This window comes from Triticum urartu, chromosome 1 (genome assembly GCF_003073215.2).
Source record: "Triticum urartu cultivar G1812 chromosome 1, Tu2.1, whole genome shotgun sequence".
In the NCBI taxonomy this organism is placed as follows: Eukaryota; Viridiplantae; Streptophyta; class Magnoliopsida; order Poales; family Poaceae; genus Triticum; species Triticum urartu.
The window spans coordinates 290,612,305-290,620,962 of NC_053022.1; the positions used below are offsets into that span (position 1 = coordinate 290,612,305).

The 8,658-nt window shown below is 45.4% G+C and overlaps 1 non-coding gene across 1 annotated transcript; it reads left to right on the top strand.

The window, feature by feature from the left end:
- The first annotated feature begins 2,129 nt into the window (after positions 1 to 2,129).
- On the top strand, positions 2,130 to 2,261 carry LOC125533311. The gene has a single exon (XR_007294219.1). It is a non-coding gene; the product is annotated as a small nucleolar RNA Z247 (small nucleolar RNA).
- The last annotated feature ends 6,397 nt before the right edge of the window (positions 2,262 to 8,658 follow it).

The window sequence follows — 8,658 nt, forward strand, 5'->3', positions numbered from 1 at the left end:
TCCTGGAGATCTTCGGAGATCACCTCATACATCCAGAGTACAATAGTGATGTCGTCCTTTCGCCACATGATGCTCTGGCAGAGCGGTGCGGCGATAGCGTCCAGGTGGTGCTACACGTTGTGGCGACAATAGATGAAGTAGAACAAGTGGCGCCACTTAGAGGAATTACCGGCCTCAAGCTCGAGGTTGCGGTGGAAGTGGTGCACGGTGGAGGCAAGGAGGCTGTTGGTGGTGGAGGGTCCGGTGCTGAGGTGCGGGGAGCCGGGGGCGCCGATGGTGAGGCGCTGGACCAGCTCAATGTCGGTCGTACGGAGAGCGACCGCCGGCGCGCGAGCCGCGGGGGTGGCGGCCGGCCCAGGCGGCAGTATGCGAGAAGAGGTTGAGGAAGAGGGTACCACAGGCTCAGCGACGGGCTGCTTGCCATGGTCGGCAGCGGGAGGAGCGCGAGCCACGGGGGTGGCGGCGAAGGAGTTGCCGGGGCTGGAGTCGAAGTCGGCCGAGCGGCTGCGGCGAAGAAGGCGATTCATAGCAGAAGCGGAGGATCGGAGAATCTGATACCAAGTTAAGTAATGGAGCAATGACCATATTTGTATTCCATCCCTCGAGGGGTATATATAGTTACATGAGAGAGAGAGAGAGTGAGAGAGAAAGATACATGTAGAGGTGATCATTAGCTACAACGACTCACATGCCGAGCATGTCGTGCATGCTATCGTGGGCGTGCGCACGAAGTGCACGCGCTGGTGATCCATCGGAGGAAGTGGTCTAGCAGTTAGCCACTCCGAGGTGGGCCTGACGACATGTTCCAACAGTTCCCACTGAAGTACTCCCTCCTTTTCTAAATATAAGTTTTTTTAGACGTTTCAAATTGAATGAACATACGGATGTATGTAGACATATTTTAGAGTGTAGATTCACTCATTTTGCTTTGTATGTAGTCACTCGTTGAAATTTTTAGGAAGACTTATATTTTAGGAAAGAAGGGAGTACAAGAGAAAGAAATGTGCTACTTGGATTCCAGTAGGGAACCACGGCTTCGAAGCTGGTGCTTCTCTTTTCACAACAATTTGCGTGCTTTCTGATACTCGTGGAATAGAAGATTCTAAGCAGCTTTAGTGGGCATCACTAGAGTTGTAAATCAGTTGCTTTTGTTCAGTTGATAAATGATTCACTGGTATGTACCCCGCGGTCAGGGTGTCTGATCAGTCCCCTTGAACTGATGAATCACTCCTACGATACTTTCTCCCAATCACTCTTAGCTGAGATTTGGTGGCGCAGCAGGTGTGGAGTGTAAGATGATCATGTTAGACAGGTTGTATAGGGATAGTAAAGTAGTTTGAATTGTAATCTCCTTTCTATCCCTTCTTCTGTTCTATCTCTCATGTAACAAGTTACGATTGATCTCCTCTTTCTCTCGATTGTTTTCTGTCTTGTAAGCCACAGCATCATCTCAATATAATATAGTGCGGCCCAGACGAAGGGTTTTGCGCTTCCCAAAATACTTTTACATGGTAACATAGCCTCTTCCTCAATTAGATCGAAGAGATCGCATCTAGCTACCCCGGCGACCGAGAATATGTCCACCACCACCGCTACCATGACGCCCAGCACCATGGGTGTCCTCACCACCATATCATCTTCCAGCTTCGCTTCGTCCTCTAGCTCCAACGCCACCGCCCTCGGATCGCCACCGCAAGAGAAGCTCACGAGGGGAAACTTCCTGCTCTGGAAGGCAGTTGTGCTGCCCCGGATCACGGGAGCGCAGATGGAACACCATCTCGACGAGAAGAGTCCAGCACCGCCGGCCACCCTCACCATCACCAAGGACGGGAAAGAGGAGCAAGTCGCCAATTTTGCCCAATCCCTCTGGTATGCACATCAGCAACAGCTCCAAGGATATTTGATGGGTTCTCTTTCCCACGATATTCTTGCTCAGTTCGTAACTCTCTAGACGCCAGCCGAGGTGTGGCGTGCCATCCATGCCATGTTTGCTACTCAAACTCAGGCTCAAGCTATCAACACCCGCATTGAGTTGACTAACCTGCAAAAAGGTAATATGACTATGTCCGAGTACCTTGCAAAAATCAAAAGTCTCACTGATAAGGTTGCTTGCACCGGTGCTGTGCTCTCTAATCCGGAGATGACGTCAAATATCCTTGCTGGATTAGATCTTGAGTACAATCTTGTTGTTTCTGCGCTTGCTTCTCGTGTGGAACCGATCACGGTCCAAGAATTTTATAGCCAGCTCCTCAGTTTTGATGCCTGCCTCAGCCTCCTCCATGGCACCAATCTCCGCCAATCCTCCCCAACTCTGTCTCACGTGATCGCGGACATGGCCGTGGTCACCAGGGGGAAAACCGCAGTGGAGGTCGCGGGCGTAGTATACCTCAGGGCGATGTCGCTCGTTCTGGTGGTGGTGGCTACGGAGGCGCCAACTACAGCAACAATTCCAGCAGCGGCGGGGGCTACAACAACAACACCAGCGGCGGCTTCAACACCAACAACAGCCGTCATGGTCCATCCTCACGTAATCGACCTCACTGCCAACTCTGTAAGAAATCTGGTCATGAAGTCACTGATTGTTGGCATCACTTTGATGGGGACTACATCCTGGATGCCCGCCATGTTGTTGTTGCTATGCGTGAACAAGGAGGTGAAGGTGTTTGGTATGTTGACTCTGGATCCACCGATCACGTCACAAGCGAGCTAGAGAAACTTGCTCTTCGAGAGAGGTACCTCGACAACGACCAAATCCATACTGCAAGCGGGGGAGCTATGAATATTTGTCACATTGGTCAAGCTTCTATTAATTCCCCTACTCTTAAACGCGATCTAGTTCTTAAGGATGTTCTTCATGTTCCACAAGCCGATAAAAATCTTGCATCTATGTCTCTTTTAGCCACCGATAATAATGTATTCTTTGAAACTCACCCTCGTTACTTTTTTATCAAGGATCGGGCAACGAGGGAACTCCTCCATCACGGTAGATGCATTGGAGGACTCTACCCCATCACATCCGGAGCACTTAGTCGCAAGCGTCGTCAGGTCTACTCCGTCATCAAGCCCTCCTTGGCAAGGTGGCATCAACGTTTAGGACATCCATCATTGGTCATAGTTCAACAAGTAGTCAATAAAGACAATCTTCCATTGTCATCTAGTTCAATTAGTGAGTCTATTTGTGAAGCTTGTCAATGTGCCAAGAGTCATCAACTTCCTTATCCTAAGTCAAGTAGTGTGTCTCATGCTCCTTTAGAGCTTATTTTCAGTGATGTATGGGGTCATGCAAGAGATTCTTTTGGGAGAAAAAAAATACTATGTTAGCTCCATTGATGATTATAGCAAGTTTACTTGGATTTATTTGCTTAAGTATAAATCTGAAGTTTTGTCTATCTTTCAAGAGTTTCAAAACCTTGTTGAGAGACACTTTGATAGAAAAATTCTGACAGTCCAAAGTGACTGGGGAGGGGAGTATGAGAAACTCAACTCTTTTTTCCATAGCATTGGCATTGCACATCATGTATCTTGCCCCCATGCTCATCAACAAAATGGGTCTGCAGAACATAAACACCATCACATTGTTGAAGTTGGTCTCTCCCTTTTAGCCCATGCATCCATGCCTCTTAAATATTGGGATGAAGCATTCATTGCAGCCACATATCTTATCAATCGTCTTCCTAGTAAAGTCATTGGTAACTCTACTCCATTGGAGCGTTTATATCATCAAAAACCTGATTACAACTCTCTCAAAAAAATTTGGTGTGCTTGTTATCCCAATCTACGTCCATACAATCGTCATAAACTTGAGTTTCGTTATACTCAATGTGTCTTTCTTGGCTATAGTAATCTCCACAAAGGGTATAAATGCCTAGAGGTTTCCACTAGACGTATCTATATTTCTCACGACGTTGCTTTTGATGAAACTCTCTTTCCATTTGCTAAGCTGCATCCCAATGCTGGAGCCTTGCTTCGTGCTGAAATAGCACTTCTCCCAGATTATCTCACAAGTCCTAATCACGGGGGTGAATTAACTGAACTTGATCATGTACAAAATTCTAGCGAAAATTGTGCTTCTGTTGATGTATGTGCAGATTCAGGCTGTCATTTTATGTGTGAAGAAACAGACAGAACAGGCATGGAAAACACTCCTGATTTGGCTTACAAAACACGACCTGAGGCGCGTCAGCGTGTCAGCTCGCGATCCCAGGCGGATCCGTCCTCCCCGCGTGCGGCCACACGCGGCCCGGTGGCCGACAACCCCGACCGGATGGAGCCCACCAGCCCAGGTGCGGGCAGGGGCGAATCTCCCTTCGCCACGACTCCGCGGGGCGGGTCAGCAGCCGACCGCTCCCCTGAGTGCGCGATAGCGACATCGCATGGGCCCAGCGACGCGGACCGAGAAGGCGACGTGCGACGGTTTCTGACTGGCGTGCTGGACGCGAGGCTACCTGGCCTGTCTGGCTCGCTATCGGCCTCGGATCGGGAGGAGACTGACACGGTTCAGGCTGGATCTTCTGCGCCAGGATCTGTGCCTGTGTCACCAAGATCTTCTGCGCCTGTGCCACCTGTGCCTACAATAGTTGTACCAGTACTTCCTCATTGGCACACAAGGTCACAGTCAGGTATTGTCAAAGAAAAAGAATATAATGATGGCACGATAAGGTAGGATAAAATCAAGCGAGCTTTTCTTACCACTACCGGTGAACCAACTCATTTGCATGATGCTCTTACTAGTACGGATTGGAAGGAAGCTATGGATATTGAATATGATGCACTTATGAAAAATAAAACTTGGCACTTAGTACCACCAAAGCATGGCAATAATGTTATTGATTCCAAATGGGTGTACAAGATAAAGAGGAAGGCTGATGGATGTATAGACAAATATAAGGCCAGGTTAGTTGCAAAAGGGTTTAAACAGAGATTTGGAATTTATTATGAAGATACTTTCAATCCTGTGGTTAAATCAGCTACTATTCGTCTTGTACTTCCTATTGCTATTTCCAGAGGTTGGAGTCTAAGACAGCTAGATGTTCAGAACGCGTCTCTTCATGGTGTTCTTAAGGAAGAAGTGTTCATGTGGCAGCCACCAGGGTATGAGGATCAAAGCACTCCACATTATGTATGTAAGTTGGATAAAGCCTTGTATGGTTTGAAACAAGCACCACGAGCATGGTACTCTCGATTGAATATGCAGCTACAACAACTTGGGTTTACACGATACCTCATTGTTCTTTTATAATAAAGGCAGTGTTACTATTTTTGTGCTTGTCTATGTTGATGATATCATTGTTGCTAGTTCAAGTTCAGATGCCACTACTTGCTTGCTTAAGGATCTAAAGTTGGAATTTGCTCTTAAGGACTTGGGTGATCTTCACTATGTTCTTGGCATAGAGGTGAAGCAAATTAAAGATGGCATACTTCTCACACATGAAAAATACACTACTAATATTCGCAGGAGAGTAGGATTGGAAAATTGTAAGCCAGTGAGTACACCAATCTCAACCTCAGAGAAACTAATAGTTGAAAGTGGAGAAGCTCTTGGACCAGAGGATGCAAAAAATTACAGAAGTATTGTAGGTGCTCTACAGTATTTGACACTTACACGCCCTGATATTTCTTATTCAGTAAACAAGGTATGTCAATATTTACATGCACCTAGCACTACTCATTGGACTCTAGTCAAAAGAATTTTGAGGTATCTCAAGTTTTCTGAAGGACTTGGACTTCAAATTATCAAGTCCTCCTCTTTGCTTGTTACTGCATACTCTGATGTAGACTAGGCAGGATGTGCTGGCGATAGAAGATCTACAGGTGGTTTTGCTGTGTTTTTAGAAACAAATCTTGTGTCATGGAGTGCAAGAAAACATGCTACAGTCTCAAGACCGAGCACTGAGGCTGAATATAAAGCATTGGCAAATGCCATAGCTGAAGTAATATGGATACAAACATTGCTTCATGAGCTTGGAATTAAAGCTCCACAAGCTGCGAGACTATGGTGTGATAATATTGGTGCAACCTATCTCTCAGTCAATCCCGTTTTTCATGCACGTACAAAGCACATTGAAGTTGATTTTCATTTTGTAAGGGAACGAGTGGCTCGAAAGCTGCTTGATATTCGTTTTATACCTACTAGAGATCAACTCACTGATGGCTTCACAAAACCTCTCACTATGAGGGAGGTTGGATGAGTTTAAGTACAATCTCAACCTTGGGAAAGTTTCTTAAGGCTTAGATTGAGAGGGAGTGTTAGACAGTTGTATAGGGATAGGAAAGTAGTTTGAATTGTAATCTCCTTTCTATCCCTTCTTTTGTTCTATCTCTCCTGTAACAAGTTACGATCGATCTCCTCTTTCTCTCGACCGTTTTCTGTCTTGTAAGCCACGACATCATCTCAATATAATATAGTGCGGCCCAGACGAAGGGTTCTATGCTTCCCAAAATACTTTTACAGATCATTGTCGCTGCGGCACCCGCTGCACAAAAACGCCTATGTGTTTAGAGGAAAGCTATCAAGCAAGGAGAACATCATCCAAGCATGCCGCAGTGACATGGAGCAATGGAGAATTGCGGGAGCAGCATGCATAGAGCACCCTTTCGGACATGTACGTGAGGAATTGGCATGCGTCTAGTTGCTTTCCTCTTTATTTTTTCATCTCTCCCCTCATCGCTTGATCAAACACCTTTGTCACTCTCTCCTGCTAAATGAATGAAACACCAGCATTTGCTGGCTAGTTAAAAAAAACCTTAGCAGAGATTTGGATCGCTGGTGAAGTATGGCCAACCCTAAATGAGACGATACGCTACTTAGGTTTTTTCATCAAAGCACTCTTTATTGTAAAGTGATCATCATATTATCTTTTATAAAAGTACCAACAATCTCTAAGGGTGGATCTTCCATGCACCCCGCGCACACCTTATTCCTAACTAGTTTGATTAAATCATGGGTAGCACAATTAGTCTCTCTAGAAGCATGCTCAAAAATAAAAATAATATGTGGGAAATCACAAGCAACGTGATATATATCATCAAAAACTGTCACCGATGGATCGAAAGAGCGACCTCCATTCTTCATTGTCTCTATCACCTCAATGTTTGTCGGAGCTCACCTGTGTGCGGTTACACCCAACTGTAGTTGCCAAATTTAGACCAAACCGTAAGGCCAGTGCCTCGTCCATAAGTGCATCTCCGCACCAATCGATTTCCCCGTTTCCTGTCGCGATGAATCTGCCATTCGAGTCTGATGACAGCGCCATACGAGCCCTAACTAAATTAGAGTCAAAAGGCTCATCACATTTAGCTTCACATAGTTGCTCCTTGGTCTTTCCCAATCATCACCTTTGCATCACTCACCATAGTGTAATTAGCAACCAAAGCTTTGATTGTCATTACTATGAACTTAGATTCCTGAACCTTTTCATTATGCACTAACTTTCTCCTCTCCCACCATAAATATCAGGAACCAGCAGCAATTGCTTCGTTAAATTTCCCACACCGAGGACCACACATTCTTTAGCTGGTTGTAGCAATAAATATTCTAGTACAACTTCTCCCGCATGGTCCAGAATGCATGCTTTATCAATAGCAAAGTCCAAACCCAGTAACCACCATACCTCTTTAGCTTTTGCACAAGTGAATAACAGGTGCTTGGTATCCTCCGTTCCTATACTGCATGTAGGACATTGCCCACTGACTATTTATGTCTGTTAGCCAAAGTCACCCAATATGGTAGCGATCCTAACAAAGTTTGTCGGAGGAAAATTTTAGCCTTGACAGGACAACTTAAGCTCCAGATCGTCCCTCATATTGGTGAATTTCGTGAGTTTGATTGTTTCGCCCGTACACAAGTCCTAGTTTTCCGTTTCAATCCCCTTGGTAAGGGGATTAACCAAACAAGGCCTCGATCGGCTACCCGGGGTTGATCCGGCCCGTGGATTCTCCACCTAGAGATTGGGGTCTGGGTATCCCGTTCAAACAAATGAGGCATGCATGTTAATCGCTACTAAAAAATATTGTTAGGGTTTCTCATGCCGCCGCCGTCATCTGAGAAATTTAGGCCCCCTTGTCTCCGGTTGCCATCTTGGCACTGAGAGGTGGGGGGCCTCGTATCTTCAAGACCTCTATGTTCTTCACCATAGTCTAGAGATCATCATATTTTTGTGATAATAATTTTTCTCTCGTTCTTTTTGGCGGTGCCATGAGATTATAGAGTTTTGTGTCCTCACATATTCGATTATTCAGATCTGATGTTTATGTTGCTGTGTCAAGCCTTTTTTGTTGATCTAACTCATTGTGGAGGTGAAATCTTTCATCGACACCCTGGTAAGATATAGTGATTGGACGGACTATATTTTTAGGGGATTATCCCCGGCCCAAGTACGTTCATCGATCAAGTCTTCCCATCTTTTTGGACGGGCGACTCAAGTCGCTTTCAAAAATCATTATTGATAATGTTTGTGTGGGTGAAAGAGTGACAACATTGTTGCTTTAGTCCAATTGCAGCCTCTTTACCGAAGTCTTTAGAGTATCTCTTTGAGCATAGATTGACGCCGTGAAGAATGTGTTTTTAAGAGATTTCATTGTAATTCTTTTGTATTTTCTTGGATTTATGTCCAAATCAGTGTACCTGTCATTGTTATAAGTATAAATAAAGTTACATTG